The 25662-nt window shown below is 37.9% G+C and overlaps 1 protein-coding gene across 5 annotated transcripts in view; it reads right to left on the bottom strand.

Moving 5' to 3' along the window:
- Nucleotides 1-25662, bottom strand: part of RASAL2 (RAS protein activator like 2) — a 340956-nt gene that overhangs the window by 292030 nt on the left and 23264 nt on the right. The window contains exon 1 of one of the 5 annotated variants that reach the window (XM_081824672.1): nucleotides 9831-9961. The exons of the other annotated variants lie outside the window; for them this stretch is intronic. The gene's annotated coding sequence lies outside the window, so the exon portion shown is untranslated. Of the gene's footprint in view, nucleotides 1-9830; nucleotides 9962-25662 lie in introns of those variants that run through there. 5 annotated transcript variants of the gene reach the window in all.

Here is a 25662-nt window from a genome sequence, read left to right as displayed (position 1 = left end):
CATACCCCCTCTTGTGCTCACTCTGTCACTCTCTCTCAAATAAATAAATAAAATAAAATCTTAAAAAAAAAAACAAAAAAAACCTGGGGCACCTGGCTGGTTCAATCAGAAGAGCATGCAACTCTTGATCTCAGGGTTGTGAGTTTGAGCCCCACACTGGGTGTAGCGATTACTAAAAAAAAAAAAATTAACTTAAAAAAAAAAGTAAAAATTTAAAGAAAATTTTAAAAACTTATGACAGTTGATAACTTTATATGACAATTATAATATGACGTATAGCTCACATGATTTAGTGACTGGTACAGTACGATACCAAAAAAACCAACTTCTCCATATTTTTTTTCCCCTATCACAGGCAACTTTTCTAGTTGGTAAAACTAAAGAAAATTTTGTTCATAGCTCTGTGCCAAACTGATAATTAGAGTGAAGAATGGAACAATAGTAAAGTTACTTTTAAAAATTCAGAAGCTCTTATTATCACTCTGGATTTCTATTTTTACATCAGAAGCGGTACATGCATCAGGAAAGAGGCCAGTAAAAAAGTTTATCAAGATAATCAGATAATGACTAATAATAATCTATTAGACTTAGTCTGGATCATCTAAAAATCACAATTTGAACAAAAGTTTTAATATTAAATTTTTCACAAACATGGGGCGCCTGGGTGGCTCAGTTGGTTAAGCGACTGCCTTCGGCTCAGGTCATGATCCTGGAGTCCCAGGATCGAGTCCCGCATCAGGCTCCCTGCTCGGCAGGGAGTCTGCTTCTCCCTCTGACCCTCCTGCCTTTCATGCTCTCTGTCTCTCATTCTCTCTTTCAAATAAATAAATAAAATCTTTAAAATAAATAAATAAAATTAAAATTAAAAAAAGACCAACACAATGATGTCTATGATGCATTACAAAGAGAACATGCACAATAAAATCAGTTCTAATTCATGATGCTATTCTAAAAAAAGTATTTTGTAAAAATCTTCTACATTTGAGAAATACCCACGAGGCATAAAAGAACCACCATTCTGATAGAAATGTGCAAGAGTATATGATACCTCTCATCTGACAATATCAGGGAACTTAAGGGGAATTAACTCATGACTTTAGAATGATTATCAATTATTATTCTCCCATTTTTATAAAGGTGGCCAAAAGATCTTTAGATTCCAAACAGACTTCTCCCTGTGAAGTCAAATGCAGACATCAATCACCATTTTTCTATTCCTACAATAATCAGAATACTTAACTGACATATCTAAAAATATTTAAACTTAATTTTAACCTTGTCATCTATGTGGAAAATTTGTGAAAAATAGAAGGGTGACAGGAAATTTAGACTAACCAGCTATAAGAGCCAGTAAGTAAATTTTCTCTCAATTGAATCTTGTCAATGACTTTATTTTCCAGGACTTCATTTGGGAACTTTTTTTTTTTTTTAATTTATTTATTTATTTTTGAGAGAGAAAGAGAGAGCACGTAAGGCCGTGCGGGGCGGGGGTGGGGGGGTCAGAGGGAGAGAAAGGATCCCAAGCAGACTCCGCTCTGAGCATGAAGTCAGACACGGGGCTTGATCTCACGACCCTGAGATCATGACCACAGCGGAAATCAAGAGTTGGTCACCTGACTGAGCCACCCAGGCACCCCTTCATTTGGGAACTTACTTAAAGGAAATAATGAGTGAATAAAATGCATTGATACTAATCTGATATTGGTTTGGACAAATCAGCTGTAAAGAAAACTTTGGGGCTAACTGGCTCATAAGATAAGACGAAAATTTACTGAACTGTAGAGGGAGTCAAGCTCGGGAAAAAATCAAGTCAACATTAAGTGTTCATACAATGGCAAGCTCTAAATGGTGGGAATTAACTTTTGCTTGACTAAAAATTTCAATAAAATATAATTTATATATTTTATAATTTTCAACAATGTGCCTAGACTGCTTCTGTAATAATAATTTTTAAGAAAGGGAACAGAAGGAAAAGAAAAAGAAGAGAAGGGAAGGGGGAAGGAGAAGAAAAGAAGGACAAGGGCACCTGGGTGGCTCAGTTGGTTAAGTGACTGACTTGATTGTGGCTCAGGTCAAGATATCAGGGTCCTGGGATACAAACCCATCCTTAGGCTCTGCGCTTAGCGGAGAGTCTGCTTGAGATCCTCTCTCTATCTCTGCCCCTCCCCCCACTCATGCTCATGCTTTCTCTTTCTCTCACTAAAATAAATCTTTTTTAAAAAATAAAGAGTAAGGATAGAGGAGGAGAGGAGGGGGAAGGAAAAAGAAGAAGGGAAGGGAAAATAAGGAAGAACAGATATAGCTTCAGAATTAGACCTAGGTTCAATTCTTGACTGTACTATTTAAGAGATGAGTGACAGTGGTCAAGTTACTTAATCCCTTTAAACCTCAGTTTCTAGAGAATATTACCTGTGTTATAAAAATGTTTATAAGGATTCAACGAGATAATGAAGTACCTAATATACACTATCAAAAACACTGATAATTCATTAAAGAACAGTCATCTTCATTGTCTTCTTTCTCCATAGCTAACAGAAAGTAGGAAAACATACCCGGGCTTCTCTCCTAAATGCTTTTGGAAAGTGCAGAGTGGGAGACAAGTGAAAGCATCTGTTTCCACAATGTCTTTGGCAATCCACAGGAGCAGAAATGGTGAATAAAAATGGTACTTACTCGAGACACACTATATATTTTTATATTAGTTTAAAAAGTATTTGGTATTGGTTTAATCAAATCATCCAAGTCACAGTCATGATCTTTTGGTCACAAATCATTTCACAAAATCCTTAACTCTACTATTAACTATTTTGAAAGTCAAAATAGTTGACTTTATTTCAAAGTGTCAGTCAGCATCTAGGGTTGTCTCTCTTCTGAAAAGCTCTTCCTTGTCAGTGCAAGGTTTATTATTATGGGTAATAAAATTCCCATACTTTTAAAGCCATTTAGAAGTTAACAGAGATCAATAAATTAACCCCCAGTATGATTCCCTACTTTTATCCCAGATGACAGATGCACAGCAATAGAATGCTGTTAGCATGAAGAGAAAAAAGGGGATTGAGTATAGATAGGTGCCTTCAAAGTATTCCAGAAAATCTGCTTAGCCAGCAGAAAAAACTCCACAGAAAAACAACAGAGGGAGACATCAGAACTCACTTCAAATGTCCAGTTCCTAACTTCCTTAAAAATGCAATAATTGGAAGAAAGAGGACAGAGGGAGAAAAGAACTTTAATTCTCAAAGCAGAAACAGAATGGAGAGGAGGGGAGGTTCTATCTCCATCTCTGTAATTTTAAAGTTCTTTAAAGTTATTTTAAAGGATCATAGATCCACACGGATCTCCTCTACAAAAGTTTATTCACTGGATTTTGAAAGAAGAAAAAAAGTATCTTGAAACCAAGTAATAAACATTAGATTCTCAGGTTCTGAATAATAAAAGAAAAATTAATCCCCTTCTCCGGGATTAACTGCAGCCTGCTGTCTCAAAATTTGGAAAATCAGTGTTAGGGCCCTAGTAGATTTAAACTCTCCAATGGTTTCCACTAAACTCACAATTAAATACAAAAACATGCTTACCACAACCTCAAAGGGCCGTAAGATCTGGCTCCAACCCACCTTTGCAATCTCATTCCCACTATGTGCAGGCACAAAGTTTTGATTAGTTATTAAAACTGTCAAGCTTGTCTTCAACTATAGCTTTGCATGTTATTTCCACTGCCTGGGGAGGGCTGGATCTTTAGGTCTTAGTTTAAATATATCTCCTCAAGGAAACCTTTCCTAACTACCTTATCTTTTCATTCGTTAAGGGACAGGAGTAAAATTAAGGTAACTAAGATTTACTGAGTATCTAAGAAACACTGGGCAAGCTTTCACATGATTTCCATTTAATCTTCACAATAAACCTCAGAGATAGATACTATTCTTATATATGAGGAAAACAGATGCAGAGATTGAATAGCTGGTCCAAGGTCACATAGATAATATGTAACAAAGCAAAGATTGGAGCCCAAAGTTGTCAAATCCCAAACCCACAGTCTTTCTGCAGCACTATATTGCCTCTCTGTTTAAACAGAAACCATTTTACTAGGAGGAAATGCTTAATTAAATACAAAGCTACAAAAAGGACTGTAGTTTATATAAAGATCTATAAACTGACAGTCTGGATAATTAACTCTGTATTTGGAACCCTCATTTGGTATCTGTATTTCTTTTATATTACCAATTACCTAACTAGGATCATTAAAGGAACAACAGCTACTTCTCCTAAGACTCAAAGATTTCATAATATATATTTAAAATGCAGCTATTTCTCTTCTATACTTTATATATTTAGTATAATAAAGTAGTTAAATTACAGAATTTCTGAGTTTACTCCAAGGAGATCAGGTAATACATACTCAAAAATGGCAATTTTTTGTTTTGTTTTTTTAATGAAGAGGCAAGATTTTTAACATTCTTAATTAAGATTAATAAATTAGAACAATCCTGAGGCAAAGTTAATTTGCCCAAGTACTCTGGAAATATATCGTATTTTATCTTGGTTTCTTGCTGTTTACATACATGCCTAACTTTCTCAACCACGGCTATAAAATTCCAGAAGGCAAGGTCTTTAACCTATACATATCCATAATACCTTGTGATGGATTGACTCAAAATATTTTTTTAAGATTTATTTATTCATCTGCAGAGAGACAGAGAGCATGCATACGAGTGGGATGAAGGTGAGGGGCAGAGGGAGAGAACCCCCAAGAAAACTCCCTGCTGAGCATGGAGCCCAATGTGGGGCTCGATCCCATGACCCTGAGGATCATAACCTGAGCTGAAACCAAAAGTTGGACGCTTAACCAACTGAGCCACCCAGCACCCCCTCAAAATATTTTTAAAATGCCATTTGAAAAAAAAAAAATCAATTTTCTTTTATATCCCATGTTAGTTTTTAAATACGTCCACAAATTCTTTAGTGTTCCTCCCATTAAAACATGAAGCCTAATTCCCCTCCCCTTAAGGGTGGGATGACTCATGACTTTCTTTTAAGGAAAAGACTATGGCAGAAGTGACTGTATATGATTTCCAAGAATAGGTCATAAAAAAGGCACTTGTGGCTCCCTCTTTTGGATTACTCGCTGTAGGGTAAACTAGCAGCTACGTCCTGAGAACACACGAACAGCTTACAGAGAGGTCCACATGGCTCAGGACTAAGACTTCCTGCCAATAGCCAGCGAGAACATAAAGCCTCCTAACAACAGTCTTCTGAGTGAGCCATCTTCCTGCCCCAAACAAGCCTTCATATGACTACAGCCTGGCCGACATTTTGACTACAATGTTATATTGACACTCTTGAGCCACAATGACCCTGCTCACTGGCTTCTGAATTTCTGGCCCACAAACCTGTGTGAGATAATAAATGGCCACTGTTGTTTTAAACTGCTAAGTTTGGGGGAAGGGGATTGTTTGTTATACAGCAGTAGATAATGAATTAAGAAATCTCAATTATGAAATTCCTCACATTGTTTCCATGAACATCTGCCTCAACCTTTTTCCCTTCCTGACACTCATCAGAATCTTGGGGATCAAGGTAGTTGTTTATTTAGAAAAGGCCCTGCCACACGATCCTGTCACACCTCTCCCTGATTCGACAATCACTGATAAAGAACATAATTATCTGAAAATTAAAGTATCCGTCAGATGTTGAGTAAAGTAAGTAAAATAAGAGTTTTTGCCAGACTTAGAACCCAGGCTCTACTTGGACTTCCTAACTGGGATGACTTACCTAACCTCAGGGGGATTCCTCCTACTTGCTCTTTCCCGTGAGTCCTATGAACAAACTTTCATAGCAGGGCAAGAGCCCCACCCAGAATTTTTACGGAAACTCTAATAAAGTGCCTAATTCCACATAAGACAAATTTTCAAAGTTTTGTCAGATAGTATAGAACAACTTAAATTACTACCCCTCTCACCAACACCCCCCACCCCGTTAAAAAAAAAAAAAAACAATAAGAAGCATTTTCTGGTGCCACTTTTTTTTTTTTTTAAGATTTTATTTATTTATTTGAGAGAGAGAGAATGAGGGAGAGAGAGAGAGAGAGAACACATGAGGGGCAGAGGGGCAGAGGGAGAAGCAGACTCTCCGCCGAGCAGGGAGCCCGATGTGGGACTCGATCCTGGGACTCCAGGATCATGCATGACCTGAGCCGAAGGCAGTCACTTAACCAACTAAGCCACCCAGGCGCCCCATAGTGCCACTTTTTTAAGATTAAGAGAAGCAAATAATCTCTCACACATGGCACATTCAAGTCTGTCCTGCTGTTTATAAGTTGCCAGGTTTATTCATGGCTAAGGTTTTTCCATGGTAATCATGGAAAAGGAGATGACAGGTGTATAGAGTCAAGCCATTTAGGATCACCTGGGCTCATTCCCCAGGCAAGTTTCCTAAGGAGCTGGAAGTAAGGAGATCAACAGAGGGATGCAGTAAAGGAAGGATGACAGAAGACAGTCATTGAGCCCTAACACAAACCAAATTGTACTCTTATCTCACAGATTTCATTTCCCTGCCCCAATCATTCTTGTAAAGGTATCATTTAAATTTCCAAATTGCAAGAGGTGAATGAAAGCAACATTAAAGATGTACAAATCACAGTTATACCACTCAACCTCCAAACCTTAAGTAAAATCCATCCTGCTGTTCAAATTCTATCTCCAAGTTAAACACCCAGACACATTTCTCTCCCACTTGAAACAAGTATTGTGCATCAGTTCATCACTGGGAAACTGCTTCTATTAAAGTATTGAACTGTTACTTAAAGTTATTGTTATTTCTTTTTTAGGCATTTATTTATATTGTGAAAATAAAACAAGCTCGCTACAAAAAATTTCAGAGTACAAAAAGTTATATTCTCCCACGTCCAGACCTTAGTTCTATTTGCCAGAGCTAATGGTTATCAACAGTTTCTTGTGTGTCCATTCGATTAGAAATTATTTACTTTTCAAATGCCTGTGTTCTATTTCCTTCTGAAGGAAGGAACCATGCTTTATATTTATTTGTACCCCACCCAGCACATTGCATATAGTAGAAAATAAATATTTGTGGATTTAACTGTGACTTACAAAGTACCTGCTGTTCATTTATTTCTAAAATTAACAATTCCAATAAACAAACTTTGCTTGTTTACATACATTTCATGTAACTTGAATAAATCTACAAAAATCATGTCATAGCACCAACAAGATAAACAGAACAAAAAATATAAGATACATGTTTAAATACAATAACGTATTTGAAGTATTTGATCCTTCTGGGAAAAAAAATCTTATGTGTCCTACATGACATCTTACTGCAGTAACAATCTGCATATCTGAAGGTAAATTATATAGTAATTTATGTTACCATTCATGACCTAATCACTTTCAGGTTAGAAACACTAACAAGCTTACACATCTGACTTCAAGCCAGAGAAGATTATAAAGAAATAAGAAGAGGGATGAAAACAGATATGCTACTTGATAGTAAGTTTGGGGTTTTTTTTCCCCACTGTGTAGATTTTTATTAAATCACTTTGACAGACATTCAGAGTTTAGATGCAAACATTCATAGGTGGCATCCAATTGTTTAAAATGACCCAGTGGATTATTCAGTATGTTAGGGAGAATATAAATTTGGCTATTGACACAGAGACTCAGGATGGCTTAGTCGAGATAGAAGTGTGTCTCTCATTCCTAACAGTCCTTGTGTAAATGGTCCAAGGCTGGTGTGGCAGCTCCATGGTGCTGTTTCTGAGTACTTGTCCAGCCACAGTAGTGAGTTTTGTGAGGTTTTTTTAAAGCCTCGAAATGAGGAAAGAATAACTGGAAGAGCAGATATAAAGACTCAAAAAAAAAAAAAATAGCCAAATCAAGATTTTAAAAATAGGGATGAACAGTCTTACCATGTCAAAACCCACCAAGGACACTGTAGGAGCACGCAATTGTTGATTTTTATAAAGACGTCGAAGTAACGAAGCATAGCGATTAAGAGTTCAAGCTATATGGTCATAATGCCCAGAATTCACAGTAACATTCTGCCACTCACAGTTCATGTGACATTGGGCAGATTAAAACTATTTTACTTCCCTGGGGATAACTTGCCTAATCCTTAGTCTAAAGATACAAATATCTAATTTGTGAGCTTATGAGGAAATAAGATAATTGATACAAAATGTTCAACTTAATGCCACATTTCTGGAAAAACCACCACCACCACCACCACACCCTACCAACAGTTATAAAGAGAATGTTAAATTAAATACTGTATATGCTTTCTAAGAGGGCAAGAAAATGAATTTGAATATTCCCATCCAAAAAGCTTGACACTTAATAGGTTATACTCTTATTATCTGCATATTTAATTACACAAATTAATCTAATAACCTAACAAAATCAAATTACAAGTATTATTTTTTAAGTGTAAGGAAGAAGGAAGGGAAGAAAACAAAAAGGAACACTTATATGACAAGAAAAGCAAAGTCAGAAGACCAAGATTAATATTTCATTGTATCTGGCCAATAAGGTAGAGAAAAAAATCTTTAGCCTTGGGGTTTTTCCTCCAAAGGTAACATCACAAGACTGGAACCATATCAGATATAGTAGATGTGACATATAGCTTTTTGATATTTCCCACATGATAAACTATTCAGGTTGATAACACTGTAGTCAAGAGAGCATTCAACATTTGACTTATATAAAATATACATAAATTAAGAATGATTCTCTTGGGGTGCCTGGATGGCTCAGTTTTTAAGCGTCTGCCTTCAGCTCAGGTCATGATCTCAGGGTCCTGGGATCAAGCCCCGCATCGGGCTCCCTGCTCCGCGGGGAAGCCTGCTTCTCCCTCTCCCACTCCCCCTGCTTGTGTTCCTGCTCTCGCTGTGTCTCTCTCTGTCAAATAAATAAAAATTAAAATTAAAAATCTTAAAAAAAAAAAAAAAAAAGAATGGAGGGGCGCCTGGGTGGCTCAGTCGTTAGGCGTCTGCCTTCAGCTCAGGTCATGGTCCCAGGGTCCTGGGATCGAGCCCCGCATCGGGCTCCCTGCTCTGTGGGAAGCCTGCTTCTCCCTCTCCCACTCCTGCTTGTGCTCCCTCTCTCGCTGTGTCTCTCTCTGTCAAATAAATAAAATCTTTAAAAAAAAAAAAAAGAATGGATTCTCTCACACAGAGGTGATGTGATTAAAGTTCCATAGGATTATTTTAGGAAATAAAAAAATGCTCTTCCACATACCAAAATAATAGGGGGTGCCCAGGAGAATATTTAAAGGCAACTTAACATAAAACAGAAAATTAAGCATTTTTCTTTCAACTTTCATCCTCTGAAAATTGTATGAGTCAGCTTGAGATTCTCTCTTCTCCCTCTGACTCTGCCTTTCTCCCTGCTGGCACTCTCTCTCAATCAATCAATCAATCAATCTTTAAAAAAAAAGGACAAGCAGGGCGCCTGGGTGGCTCAGTTGGTTAAGCAACTGCCTTCGGCTCAGGTCATGATCCTGGAGTCCCTGGATCGAGTCCCGCGTTGGGCTCCCTGCTAGGCGGGGAGTCTGCTTCTCCCTCTGACCCTCCCCCCTCTCATGTGCTCTCTCTCATTCTCTCTCTCTCAAATAAATAAATAAAATCTTTAAAAAAAATAAAAAAATAAAAGGACAAGCCATAGACTGAGAAAATACCTTAAAATCATGTCTTCATAAAGATCTCATATTCTGAATATATAAGGAATTTATACAACTCAGTAAGACAAACAACCCATTTTTAAAAATGGGCCAAAGATATGAATTGACATTTTGCTTAAAAAGATATAGCAATGTAGGGGCACCTGGGTGGCTCAGTTGGTTAAGTGTCTGACTCTTGGTTTCAACACAGGTCCTGATCTCACGGTTGTGGGATGGAGCCCCAGGTGTGGCTCTGTGCTCAGTGCAAAGTTTCTTCCGATTCTCTCTCCCTCTCACTCACTCACTCTCTCAAATAAATAAAGTCTTTAAAAAAAAAAGATACAGCAATGTAATATGCACAATGAAAAGGTACTCAACATCATCAGTAACCAGGAAAATGCAAATTAAAACCACAATGAGATAGATACATTTCTGACCCTCTAGGATGGCTACATAAAACACACACACAAATCAATGTTGGGGAAGATGTGGAGAAATTGAAGTCTCATATATTGCTGGTGAAAATGTAGAATGGCACATAGAAAACAGTTTGGCATTTTTGAAAAGGTTAAACACGGAGTTACCACATGACCTATCCCTTCCACTCCTAGATATATACCCAAGAGAACTGATAACATAATATCACAAAAACTTATATATGACTGTTCAAAGCAGTATGATTCATAGTAGCCAAAAAGTAGAAACACAAATGTCCATCAATTAATGGATGGATAAACTAAGTGATGTTTCTATACAATAGAATATTATTCAGCCATAAAAAGAAATGAGGTACGGATTCATAGCTACAACATGGATGAATTTTGCAAACATGGTGAAAAAGAATGAAGGGGGAAATCGGAGGGGGAGAGGAACCATGAGAGACTATGGACTCTGAAAAACAAACTGAGGGTTCTAGAGGGGAGGGGGGTGGGGGGATGGGTTAGCCTGGTGATGGGTATTAAAGAGGGCACATACTAAATGGAGCACTGGGTGTTATACGCAAACAATCATGGAACACTACATCAAAAACTAATGATGTAATGTATGGTGATTAACATAACAATAAAACTATAATAAAAAAAAGAAAACATGGTGAAAGAAACCAACCACATATTATATGATTCCATTTATATGAAATGTCCAGAAAAGGCAAATTTAGACAGAAGGCAGATGAATGGTTGTCTACAACTGGGAACGGGAATTAACTGCAAACGCTGATGGAAATGTTCTCAAATTGGACTGAAGTGATAGTTGCACAGCCTATAAATTTACTAAAAATCAGTGAATTTTATAGAAAGTAAATTACACCTTAATAAAGCCTGTTAACCAACAAAAGACATACAAAAAAATGTACAGAGCATTATGTTCCAAATCACATAAAATGATTCTCTTCTTTGTATTATAATGTTACCAGTTTGAGATACTGAGTAACTCAATCCTCACAACAAGCTATCAGGTAGATTTCTATTATTATCTCCTTATCACAGACCAGGAAACTGAGACAAGGAGATTAAGTAACTTGCTATTCAGTTAATAAACTGCAGAACCAGGATTGGAACTCTAGTTTTATCTGACTTCAAATAACCAAAATTGATATGTCCTTCATTTTTTTATAATGCAATAAGCATTCCCTATATGGACCAGTGTTTTTAATTCTGAGGTTTTCAAAGGGAAAGAAATTCTTTAGATCACTGAAAAGAGGATAAATACCTAGTTAGTGTTACAGAAAATACACTTCATCAGGGTCAGAAGGCCTGAATGGTAAATGCTATGTAAAAATGAAGGAACTGAACTAGACTATCTCTAAAGTCCCTTTCAATTTTTTTCCACAAAACGAAGTATCTTCCAAAGAAAAGAGAGGCATTTGCACCACTTAGTAATGTAGCCACTACAGCAACCATTTGCTCCCTCCTAATTTTTTATAAGGTGTACTGAGTGGGGCAGAGGCCCTGCTCTCTATCTGACCCTCTTTTCCAGTAGTCCTTCATTGAGACTTCTAGTCTTTTTTTTTTTAAGTAAACTCTACCAACATGGGGCTCAAACTCAGCATGCTCTACTGCCCGAGGCAGCCAGGAGCACAGCAAACTTCTCTTCTTTAGAAACAAAGTAACAATAACAAGATGCAATTTAAGTTATGTGTAACTATCCTGATAGAGACTGCAAGAGAAATGCATCTATGGGCTAGGGAAGCGCGGGCATGAAAAGTCTAGATTCTATACTAAGTATTAAGGGAAAACAAACAAAACAAAATACTAACCGTCTTACAAAAATCACGACTATAGGAATATATCTCTAGCCTAAAAGTCACAAAGTTACAAAATATATCGTTCATTCCATTTCATCTGTAAGTCTTGAGTTTCATTTCTAGCAGGTATGTATCTCAATTTAAGTTCCAAAAAGAGGTGTTCTTCCCAAATAATCTATCCTTGAAATTTTAAAAATCAGAGAAGCACTATCAATGACACAAAGGAATGCTATATCATTTTTACTTACCATTTAGGGGATGGAAAAATTAATGCTTTTCTTGCTATTCCCACAGGAAAAGGGGGACTACCACTTCCTTGTGCTTGTAAATGCTTCCATTTCAGAACAGAAAGCACTTTTTTTCATGCTGCCTAATTTTTAAGAGGCTATATAACTCACTAAAATTTAAGAATAATTCAAACCAAGAGAAAACACTAAACTTAAACATACTTAAACATACTATCATTAAGTACTGGATAACAGTGATAGAATGAAATTGCTTTTAAAACATGAATAATCTTGGTAAGTTTCTATCTTCAAACCACTGTATCTTCCTATCTGTGACACATTCTGGAAATAATAAAATTAATCAAAGGAGAGTAGACTCAATCTATAATCTGTGGGTCACAATATGACTGAGGGGAAAAGAAGCTATACAATGAAGACCAAAGAATGAAAAACAGTCTTTATCTTCTAGCTGCTCCAAGTGGATGTTTGCTTCCCTGGTACTGCAGGCCAGGCCTCTATCAAACCACCGAGTCAGTTTTACTCAGACAGTCATGAGGAAGCAGACTGCACATGACAGCATGCTGTGTAATGCATGACACACCATTTCTGAGCACAGACCTGAAGCATTAAAACAATGTTCACAAAAGTCATTTATGAGATTGAACGACTGCAACTGAGCCTGTCTCTTCCATCTCTCCACTATCTCCCATGGGTTAAAAAAACAACTTTCAAGGGGTAATGAAAGTCGAAATCCCTGAAAAAGGCAGCTAAGTTATAAAATATACATACTCTTAAAGCTTTTCTACATTTTTATTTAAATAAACTAAAAACAGGGCCACCTGGGTGGCTCACTCGGTTAAGCGTCTGCCTTCGGCTCCAGTCATGATCTCAGGGTCCTGGGATTGAGCCCCAAGTCAGGCTCTGTACTCAGCAGGGAGTCGGCTTGTCTCTCTCCCTCTCCCTCTGCTCCTCCTCCTGCTTGTGCTCACTCTCTCTCTCACAAACGAATAAATAAAATCTTTTTTAAAAGAAACAAACTAAAAATGAGAGAATTTTGATAAACTAGTCAACATAACTGCATACACATGGCTAAATTCTTTTAAAATGAACAAAATATACTGAGATGCCTGGGTGGCTCAGTCAGTTAAGCATCTGGCTCTTGATCTCAGCTCAGGTCTTGATCTCAGGGTTGTGAGTTCAAGCCCCCTGTGGAGCCTAGTTAAAATTAAATAAATAAAATAAAATAAAAAATACTGCCTAAAAGAATGGTGTTTCTTTCAATCCTACTCAGAGTGCACATGCACAGTGCAGAGCCCAACCTAGCAGCTCACAACACTGCCAGAGTCTAAAATTCTGACTCCGTATTGCTGTGCTCATCTAGTCAACTAAATTGCACCCAACTTCCTACTTATTCCTATTTATTTATAGTTTACAGCCTTGGTAAAAAAAAAAATATATATATATATATATATATATTTACATGAGGTTGAGACTTGTCACCTTGACTAGACAATAGACTATTTGAGGGCAGGAACCATGTCTTCTACCTTCTAGTGTAACAGGGTAAGAGCACAGGCTCTGGAGCCATACTACCTGGATTCATTTTCATCCTCCACCATTTGCTTTGTGACCTTGATGAAGTTATTTACCATCTCTATGCCTCAGCTTTCTCATCTGCAAAATGAGGATAAAAGTATATGGTGGTTGTAAAAATTACATGAGTGATAAATTCTGAACATCTAAAACAGTGTCTTGCACACAGTATACATTACAAAATATTAGTTATTATAACTACCTGTATCCCCGACAATACCTAGCATCAAGCCCTGCTCCTTTAGTAGGTGTTCAAGTATTTGCCAATTGGCTACAAAATGTACAACTGTATCAGCAGTACAATTTCTCTCATCACCACCATATAATTTATGAACAATGAAGTCTCTACTGTTCAAGAACACCTTCTTGGGGTACATGGCAGGCTCAGTTGGTGGGAGTGTGCAACTCTTGATCTCGAGGTTATGGGTTTGAGTCCCATGTTAGGTGTAGAGATTCCTTAAAATAAAATCTTAAGGGGCACCTGGGTGGCTCAGTCGTTAAGCGTTTGCCTTCGGCTCAAGTCATGATCCCAGTACTGGGATCGAGCCCCACATCGGGCTCCCTGCTCAGCGGGAGGCCTGCTTCTCCCTCTCTTACTCGCCCTGCTTGTGTTCCCTCTCTCGCTGTGTCTCTCTCTGTCAAATAAATATATAAAATCTTAAAAAAATAAAAATAAAAATAATAAAATCTTTTAAAAAATACCTTCTTTATGGAGCACCTACTTGGCTCAGTCATTAAGCGTTTGCCTTCGGCTCAGGTCATGATCCCAAGGTCCTGGGATGGAGCCCCGCATCGGGCTCCCTGCTCCGCGGGAAGCCTGCTTCTCCCTCCCCCACTCCCCCTGCTTGTGTTCCCTCTCTCGCTGTGTCTCTCTCTGTCAAATAAATAAAATCTTCAAAAAAAAAAAAATACCTTCTTTAATTCTTCAAAATGTTTTTCTCAATTAATCTAAAATCATCCCTACTTTCCAATCTAGTGCTAGAGTACTTTCCTTACATAGCTTTTAATAGCAAACTACTATGATAGAAAATGTTAAATATGTTATGTTTTTGCTGTAGTAGGGAGATTACACATGACCCAATGCAATATTTTTGTGGCTCCAAATCACAAGACCATAAAGTTCCTAAGAATTTAAACTCATGGGATGTTTGCAAAGAATGACTAGTCACAGCAAAACTTTGCAGTGGGGCGGGAGAGATGTGAGAAAAATCATTTGTTTAGTAATAGAACTAGAATCACAGCTTTTGAAAACTAGTGAGTAAGATATACCCCCAGTGAAGAGGATGCAGATATATGTATGCTGGGAGAGTTTGAGGAGGAGGAATTGGAAAATAACCACTAAAGCACAGAACAGATTCTTCAGTTGTTTGTTCTGCATCTGTTCAACAGTCCCAGCTACTAAATATGAGAGAGCAGGAATCCTAGGACAATCCAATTTTAAGCTAGTTAAAATATCACATACATTATCAGAATGAGAAAGTTCATATATATTCTTGTGAAAAATAGTTTTAAGTTCTTAATCTCAAAAGCAAAACAAAATGAGATACTTGCAGAGACATTTTCCATTATATATATATAAACTTGTGGTATTAAAACACAATGAGATACCACTTCATACCCAATAGAAGGCTATTATCAAAATAACAGAAATAACAAGCACTGGCAAGGTTGTGGAGAAACCGGAACCCTGTGCATTGCTGGTGAGAATGTAAAACGGTGGAAAACACTATGGAGATTCTTCAAAAACTTAAATACAAAATTAATGTATGATTCAGCAATTCCACTTCTGGGTAGATACCCAAATGAACTAAATGCAAGGACTCAAACAGGTATGTGTACACCAATGTTCACACAAGCATTACAATAGTCAAAAGGTAGAAGCAACCAAAGTGTCCACTGACAGATGAATGGAGGAACAAATGTAGTCTCTACATACACTGGAATATTATTCCATTTTAAAAAGGAAGGACAGGGCGCCTGGGTGGCTCAGTCGGTTAAGCGACTGCCTTCGGCTCAGGTCATGATCCTGGAGTCCCGGGATCGAGTCCCGCATCGGGCTCCCTGCTCAGCGGGGAGTCTGCTTCTCCCTCTGACCCTCCCCACTCTCATGCTCTCTGTCTCTCATTCTCTCTCTCTCAGATAAATAAATAAAAAAATAAATAAATAAATAAATTAAATTAAATTAAAAAAAAGGAAGGACATTTTGACACATGCTACATACAATAAGGATGAACCTTGAAGACATTAATGCTAAGTGAAATAAGGCAGTCCACAAAAGGACAAATATTGTATGGTTCCATTTATAAGAGGTACCTAGAAGAGTCAAATTCATAAGCATAGAAAATAGAATGTGGGGCGCCTGGGTGGCTCAGTTGGTTAAGCGACTGCCTTCAGCTCGGGTCATGATCCTGGAATCCCGGGATCGAGTCCCACGTTGGGCTCCCTGCTCGGCGGGGAGTCTGCTTCTCCCTCTGACCCTCCTCCTTCTCATGCTTTCTGTCTTTCATTCTCTCTCTCGCAAATAAATAAAATCTTAAAAAAAAAAAAAAAAGAAAATAGAATGTGGTTGCCAAGGCTGGCAAGAGGAAGAATAGGGAATTACTGTTTAATGAGTACAGGGTTTCAGTTTAAAAAGATGAAAAAGTAGAGGCGCCTGGGTGGCTCAGTCGGTTAAGTGCCTGCCTTTGGCTCAGGTCATGATCTCCAGGTCCTGGGATCAAGCCCTATGTCCAGCTCCCTGCTCAGCGGGGAGTCTGCTTCTCTCTCTCTCTCTGCCCCTCCCCACTGCTCATTCTCTCTCTCTCAAATAAAGTAAAAAAAAAGAAGAAGAAGATGATGATGATGAAAACGTTCTATGGAAGTATGCTGGTGATGGTTGCACAATTGTGTGAATGTACTTAATACCACTGAACTGTACACCTAAAAATGGTTAAAATGATAAATTCTGTTATATTTTACTATATTTTATTTTACTATGACCAACTTAAACATTTCTGCTTTCATAAGATTCTTAATAAGTATTCAATATGTAAGACAACTGACCATCTAATTAGAGTTTTAAAAAAAAAGTTTCTAGTTTTATCCTCCAAATTTACATTTTTCTTTTTTTTTCTTTTTAAGTAGGCTCCATGCCCAGTGTGGACCCCAATGCAGGACCTGAAGTCCCAACACTGAGATCAAGACCTGAGCTGAGCTCAAGAATTGGACGCTTAACTGATTGAACCACCCAGGGGCCCCACATTTTCTTTTTTTTTTTCAAATATTTATTTATTTATATTACAGAGAGAGTGTGTGTATGCGCACAACCAGGGGGAGGGGCAGAGGGAGAAAGAGAGATTCCTCAAGCGGACTCCCTGCTGAGCATGGAGCCTGACGCGGAAACTCGATTCCAGGACCCTGAGATCATGACCTGAGCTGAAATCAAGATGCGTAACCAACTGAGCCATCCAGGCACCGCCCTCCCACCACACATTTTATTTCTAAAGACAAAGGATTAATTTTATCATGGCAATACCCTAGGAATAACCAAAGAGCAAAAAATTGAAAAATGGTCTATCATAATATAAATAGTTCTTTGGGAACTTACCTTACAAATCACAGTAACCAGACAGAGGTGGCAGTTTCCACATGGTGTGAACTCGAAAGTAATCTCCTATATATACTGAACTAGCAAATGTAACACCAAACATGATGATAATGCATTCTATTGCATGTAAAATTATTGTTTTTCAAATATCTTTTATTTCTACTTAATAAAATCACTCTCCACCACTTTAATACTGAAAAAAAATTAAGTAAAATCTGTGTTAACCAGCGTGACTGACCATAAAACTGGGTGAAATTATAACTGCTAACTGCTGTTTTCTACATCCATAGAAAGCTTCAAGGTGCTGAATTTTCTACAAGATTTATGAAAAACTCCCTGTCTAGTTATTAGATTCCTGACAGAGGTAAATAAGTATATATGCTACATTGCTTATGAAGAGATACCATCCCAATGCCTTATGAAAAAAACCTAGGGAAAACTTTTAGGTAAGGTAGTAAGAATATAGGTCCAACAATCCTCACTAATGATATTTAAATTTCCCTTGATAATAAAGCAAAAATGATCTGAAATGTGGTACACATAAATATATAATGCCACAAGACTTGGCTAAAATGTTACGTACCCACTAAAGAGGAAATTAGGTTGAAGGAAGCATTTGGGGTGACCAGAACTTTCTTAACATACTTTTTCTAATTAACATTCGGGCATCAATTCCCCCAGGATATTTCTATGACTGGCTAAAAAAGGTAGGCAATAACTTCTCAAACCTAAAACGTAACATTCTAAACTCCAGTTTTTTTCTTGTCTCCCATAGCACTTCCCTAATACTGAATTAAAATGATGGTGCATGAACAGAAATATGTTTATGCCACCCAGGTACCCTGAGAGGGCAATTCTAAAAGAGAGGCTGGGGCACCTGGGTGGTGCAGTCGGTTAAGCATCTGACTCTTGATTTCAGCTCTGGTCGTGATCTCAGGGCCATGGGACCAAACCTCAAGTCATGTTCCCTCAGCAGGGAGTCTGCTTCTCTCCCTCTCCCTCTGCCCCTCCCCTGACTTGCGCTTGCTCTCTCTCTCTCAAATAAATTAAATCTTTAAAAAAAAAGAGGTTATTGTCTTATGCAGCACACATCTAATAGGCTATCACACATAAAATAGAAATAACCCATTTTCTTATTAAAGATTTTTCTGAAACTGTTGAAAGAAAACTTATGTTTAATCAAAATATCTGCAAAATAAACACCCTTATAAAAGAGTAACCTAACAATACTATCATGACAATCTACCCAGCTACTCATTTACAAAAACATTTGCCTCTTGTCCACTGAACTCTTAGGTGCAGGGAATATGGTCTATAAACCAAATCATATTTTTAAAAACTTGTTTCATTAAGGCATGGTTTCTCAACCTAGGCACTACTGATATTTGCAGCAGGACAATCCCCTGTCATAGGGCCTGTCCTGGGCAATGTAGAAAGTGTAGCAAGACTCTGACCTCCTCTACTAGAGACTAGTGGCTCCCCTCCCTCCACCCCAGACATGACACCCAAAAACGTCTCTAGACATGACCAAATGTCCCCAGGGGGGCAAAATTAACCCAGCTTAAGAACCATTGCTCTAAGGATTAAACAACCTTGACAGCACTTCAGACTTTCCTTTCTCTCTACTCATAATTTAATAAATATTAACTACTTTCCTTCCAGTGATTTTCAAATTTTATACCCAAAGCCTTTGAGTACCCAGAAGTACCTCAGGAGCACCATGGATATAACCTGAGCAAGTCCACTTTCATTTTTTCTGGGGTTCTGGGTATTTTCCTTGAAGGGGTGGGGGGAATTTGAAAATCCTGACATAAACATATCATAATGCAAAATTTCATATACCATTAAATAAAAAATTTCATTTTTTCCCCCTCCTTTCTCTTTTTATATTTTAAATCAAGGCCAATTTTGGAAAAACAGACAGGTGGAAGAACATTGGAAATGAGAGGGTATATAGCGAAGGGGGGACCAGAAGGCAAGTTGAATGTGCAGCTTATTTGTATTTCTTCAGCCCAACAGGAACTGAAATGTAGTCTTTAGAAGACTTACAGTACTTTCTACCCTGCTTAAACAAACATCAGATGTTCAAAGCCCTGAATTATTAAAGTTGAAGTCCAAGTTGCATCCTCAGGAGGAACCGAAAAATTAAATTAATGCTGAAATTATATGTTAGCTTTGTTTTAAACCTCGAAAAAGCTATTTGATTCTTTTTCTCCCCCAAGTGATAAAATTTTTTTCCAGTTTTACTGAGAAATAATTGACATATATCACTATATAAGGTGTACAACATATTTGGTTCTTAAAATGAAAATAGATACTCTTGTTCTTCCCTGCCTTCAAAGATCTCCTAATTCAACCATTTTAAACAGGAGAGCAATATGTGTAACATATTGAATCTTCTGTAAAAGGTTTCAAATTTTAATGTGCAACCAAATTACGTAGGTGCTTGTTAAAATATACACCTTAGCCATAGCTCCTGCAGATTTTGATTAGTGGGAGATGGGGGTAGGAAAGATCCAGTGATCTGCATTTTAAAAAGCATTCCCAGTGATTCTTATATAGATGTCTAAAAAACTCATTTTTTGTTAAAGATTTATTTATTTATTTGAGAGAGCGAGAATGAGAGAGAGAGAGAGTACATGAGAGGGGGGAGGGTTGGAGGGAGAAGCAGGCTCCTTGCCGAGCAGGGAGCCGATGCGGGACTCGATCCAGGGACTCCAGGATCATGACCTGAGCTGAAGGCAGTCGCTCAACCAACTGAGCCACCCAGGCGCCCTAAAAAACTCATTTTTAATAACACTAGTTGACATGTTGAATTTGGCACCAATGTTATATGTTATAAAACTCTAGCATTCTCTATCAGACTATACCATATTTGGTATTTATTACCACTAGCCTCTGGTCAACTCAACTAAGATCTAAAAATAAAAATAAAATTTGAATACTATGCAATTAAGTGGTCCAGAGTAATGTGTGAGCAAAGAAATAGAAAGTAAATATTACAGATTTTTTATGATCAATAGCTAGACTATAAAATCTGACAAATCTGTATCATTAATTCTTCACTAATGTAAAAACTGCACTTATCCCAGCTATAATTTTACATAAGATATGCCAAAAAAAAGAAATAAAACTTTACTGGTTATAAAAATCCTAGCTCTCCAATAATGGTTTTTCATGCACCACAAATATACCTGCCTCTAACAAATAGTACAGTCAGTTCATGAATCAGTCATTTTGATTCATTTTGTTCCTGCATACACATTAGGATGACATGCTAGGATGTCAACAGAAAAATGACTTCTCAGGTCATTTTTGACATCCGATCATTTTTCCTGCATTCCGACTACAGTCTTCGTTCCTGAAGACATGAAAATATTATTTAAGCAAATGGCCATGTCAATTTCATAGTCTCCATTTTTGACTTAAGCACAGTTAAAGCAGACAGCATCATTTTCTTTTTGACTTAATGTGCCTTCCAAAATACTCTATTTTTTCAACTCTGATGTCAGTTTTAGAAAACTGATAAGCGGTCCCATACTTATCTATTTTTTCTTATACCAGACAAAAATAGGATTGCTGATAAAGCACACTAACGTTTTCACACTTCACCTAACATTCCAAACCCATTCAGTTCAACATTTCATGAGTCTCAGACTGATGGCACATTTAGTCATTGATTTTTTTTTTTTCAGGAGTAGCAACAGGAATCAGCTCCATAGATTCCATGCTCCTTTAGGAAGACTCAGGGTACCCTTTGTTTTCAAGACAGAATACCATTAAAAAAATGAGGCAGGGGCGCCTGGGTGGCTCAGTCATTAAGCATCTGCCTTCGGCTCAGGTCCTGATCTCAGGGTCCTGGGATCGAGCCCCGCATCGGGCTCCAGCCCCGCATCGGGCTCCCTGCTCGGCAGGAAGCCTACTTCCCCCTCTCCCACTCCCTCTGCTTGTGTTCCTCTCTCGCTGTGTCTCTCTCTGTCAAATAAATAAATAAAATCTTTAAAAAAATTTAAAAAAAAAATGAGGCAATCCTAGAGCAAGGCTTAGCTTTTAAGAAGCATCTATCTCCAAAAGTTTCCAAAGAAACCCAGAAATGAAAAACAGTATCAGGAAGACTAAAACCAAAAATGGGGTAAGGTTAATGAAAAATGCTAATGATAAAAGAGCAGAGCTGAGGTTTCTGTTTTTGTTTGTTTTAAGCTATGTACACAGAAACATGAACAAAGCAGAGAAAGGTTTAGGGTTTGGGGGGGGAAGAGTATAATGACAACAAATGACAAAGAGAAAGCAAAACTACTTGATTTCTATTAGCAGAAAGTAGATCCAACACTGGACTGGGGTCTCTAACTATGAGCAAAGTCACAACCTGTTTTAGACCCAGTTTTCTTACCCATAACTATTTATTTCACAAAATTGTTATGAGGAACATGAAGGGAAATGTATATCACACATGTCCAAGAGCTACACAAAAATAAATTTTTAATCCTTTAGTGAACAAAATACATTTTTTTATAAAGGAACATTAAGAGGAAATTGGAGGGTGCCTGGGTGGCTCAGTTGTTAAGCGTCTGCCTTCAGCTCAGGTCATGATTCCAGGGTCCTGGGAGAGAGCCCCGCATCCGGCTGCCTGCTCGTCAGGAAGCCTGCTTCTCCCTCTCCCACTCCCCCTGCTTGTGTTCCCTCTCTCACTGTCTCTCTCTCTGGCAAATAAATAAATAAAATCTTAAAAAAAAAAAAGAGGAAATTGGAAAAAGATTAAAAAATGTATTCACAAAATTTTAGAAGGTGATCTTATATAAAGAAAATATCATACTGATTTTCAAAAAGCAGTTAGGGATAAGTCTTAGGAACTAGAGACCAGTAAGTCTGAGGACACTCACCTGGAAAAACTTGAAAATGTATTATGAAACACGTGATTTGTGAAAACTTGGGGAAAAGGACGTTGCTGGGATCCTGCTTTGATTATCCGTTAACACTTTGAAAGAATCATATTGTCATATTCCAAATTTTAATTGGGTTTTATTTATAAGATTTTGCTACTTCCTTCACTGAGGTGTATTTTATTTTTAAACATAAGTAAATCTATTTTAAAATGCAGGTTTACAAGTTACTTAGAAGACTCATTTAAGGACTTTTTTAACTAACATATGAAAACATCATACAGGGGCGCCTGGGTGGCTCAGTCGTTAAGCGTCTGCCTTCGGCTCAGGTCATGATCCCAGGGTTCTGGGATCGAGCCCTGCATCGGGCTCCCTGTTCAGCGGGAAGCCTGCTTCTCCCTCTCCCACCCCCACCCCCCCATTTGTGTTCCCTCTCTCACTGTGTGTCTGTCAAATAAATAAATAAAATCTTAAAAAAAAAAGAAGAAGAAGAAAAAGAAAACATCATACAGTACTTAATCAGAATGGGTTAGAGTTGAGTTCATCTCAGAAACTGAAACTGATTGAGATATTACCCCGTAAAGCTACTCTGGTCAAATCATCAAAAAGATTATGATTTAAACAGTATCAGTTACTTTATTTCTCAAAAACTTCCAGTTAACTCTACTAAAGAAAGTAAAAAAGATTATTTTGACCTTTAAAAACACAAAACAGGGATGACTGGGTGCTCAGTTGGTTAAGTATCTGCCTTCAGCTCAGGTCATGATCCCAGAGTCCTGGGATTGAGTAGCACATCAGGCTCCTTGCTTGGCGGGGAGCCTGCTTCTCCCTCTGCCTGCCGCTTCCCCTGCTTGTGCTCTCTCTCTCTGACAAATAAATAAATAAAATCCTTAAAAAAAAAAAAAGAGAGAGAGAGAGAACACAAAATAGTCTCATTCCAAGGTCTTCAAAAGTATCCTTCAATATACGGCATGGCTCTGCGAAATGAGAACAATAATACTTTACCTCTGGGCGCCTGGGTGTCTCAGTTGGTTAAGCGACTGCCTTCGGCTCAGGTCATGATCCTGGAGTCCCTGGATCAAGTCCCACATCGGGCTCCCTGCTCGGCGGGGAGTCTGCTTCTCCCTCTGACCCTCCCCGCTCTTGTGTGTTCGCTCTCTCTCATTCTCTCTCTCTCAAATAAATAAATAAAATCTTTAAAAAAAAAAAAATACCTCTAACAGGACTGTTATGAGATCAGATTGAGACATATTATGTGTGAATATGTTTTGAATGGTTAATAAGTCCTATACAAAGGTTAGGCATTATATTAGCCTATGCTTAGCTCATCAACTGCAGACTGATGAATTAAACCGATAATGATAAAAATTAACAACCTGTTTTGTTAAGAAACTTTCAACAAAAGTATTCATATTTTTAAAAAGTATTATTTAACTGAAGTATTTATTTAAAAAGTTATAAAGTTTAATAATGGTTAATGATCTAAATAATGGACTCATAGAAGACCTTTCTACTTCGGGCGCCAGGGTGGCTCAGTCGTTAAGCGTCTGCCTTTGGCTCAGGTCATGATCTCAGGGTCCTGGGTTTGGGTCCCATCGGGCTCCCTGCTCATCAGGAAGCCTGCTTCTCCCTCTCCCACTCCCCCTGCTTGTGTTCCTGCTCTCGCTATCTCTCTGTCACATAAATAAATAAAATCTTTAAAGAAAAAAAAAAAAAGACCTTTCTACCATTATATTACTCTAATGAATTCTTCTTGTATGTTGATACCCTAATGTACACAAGACTTTTAATTTACTGAAATAGTATAATCCCTCATGGAACCCACACCTTCATAAGGCCATAGTATATGTTCATTTAAGAAACAGTTACTGTTAGTTATGAAACTATCAAAATGAACAACACTCCCTTTCAATAAGCAGTTTTCAAAACAATAAGGAAACATACACAAACAAGTAGAACACAAGTTAGATGATGAAAAGTTCCATAACAGAAATATAAACAAAGTTTAATAGAAGTTCAAAGAAGGCAAAGTTTTTTTTTTTTTTTTTAAGATTTTATTTATTTAACAGAGAGAGAGATAGCCAGAGCAGGAACACAAGCAGGGGGAGTGGGAGAGGTTCCCGCTGAGCAGGGAGCCTAATGCAGGGCTCGATCCCAGGACCCTGGGATCATGATCTGAGCCAAAGGCAGATGCTTTAATGACCCTCCCACCCAAGCGCCCCACAAAAGTTATTTCTAGCTATAGGGGAAGGTACATAAAGAAATGTCAGGAAAGACTTCAAGAAAGAAGTCATATTTGTGCTGGGTCCTAAAGGATGCCTAGGATTTGGAAAAATTCCTAAATAAAATACGTATTTCTCTGAAAGAAAAAATGCTTCCAGTTCACTAGGGGAAAAAACTTGTATCTTAGTAAATAGTACCAACATCCCTCCAGTCTTTCTTCACCATTAAACTAGAAGTTACCCTTGACATACCGAGTGTCCCATATCTAATCCTTCACCAAATTTTATCCATTTTAACCTCCTAAATATCTCCTAAGTCTGTCCACTTCTCTCTTCTCCACTAGCCCATCATCTCCCTAGCCCAAATTACCATCCTCTCTTGCCTAAAATGCAATAACCTTCTGACTGGTCTCTCTGCTGCACACCAATCTATGGAACCTCTCCACCTGGAACTTCACCCATTCCTAATACCTTTCACCTAGTTAACTCCCATTCACCCTTTAGATCTCAGTCACTTCCTCAAGAAAGTCCTTTCCATTCTCCCAAATTGAATTAGATCATTTAGTTATACACACTCAGGACAGACACCATGTACTTTCAATATATAGTATTTGTAAGATTATAATTATATATTTATTCTGTGTTTGATTAATAATTACTTCCCTGACCAAACTATAATCACTATTAGGACAGGGCCCATAAATAATTTTGCCTTAGGAGGTGCCTGGGTGGCACAGTTGGTTAAGCTTCTGACTCTTGGTTTTGGCTCAGGTTGTGATCTCAGGGTGGTGAGATCAAGTCCCAGGTCAGGCTCTGTGCTTAGCAGGGAGTCTGCTTAAGATTCTCTTCTCCATCTGCCCCTCCCCCTGTGCTTGCTTATTTGCTTGCTTGCTCTCTCTCTCTCTTCCCCCCTTCTCTAAAATAAATAAATAAATCCTTAAAAAATAATAATTTTGCCGCCTTAGGTTAGACCTGCCAACATACATATTTGTTCCTAAGTCAGTTTGTTTTTTCTTCAGTCAAAATATCTACGGTGAACCAACAAGTATAGACAGCATTGCACTGCCTGCACCACACCATGTAGTCTGTGAGCCAAGCGCAGCCCCTTCACCAGCTCCCCACACCTTTGCTTACCATTATATATTTAGCAAAAATTACTGTTTTTAAACCTAATAGTTAGCATGGTATAGTAGCTAATTACTTGCTAATAAGAAGCTTAGGAAGTTTAGCCTAAACCTAGAAA

The sequence above is a fragment of the Leptonychotes weddellii genome, chromosome 6 (genome assembly GCF_054177405.1).
Source record: "Leptonychotes weddellii isolate Sample4059 chromosome 6, ASM5417740v2, whole genome shotgun sequence".
In the NCBI taxonomy this organism is placed as follows: Eukaryota; Metazoa; Chordata; class Mammalia; order Carnivora; family Phocidae; genus Leptonychotes; species Leptonychotes weddellii.
This window is presented reverse-complemented; position numbering and strand designations above follow the sequence as displayed.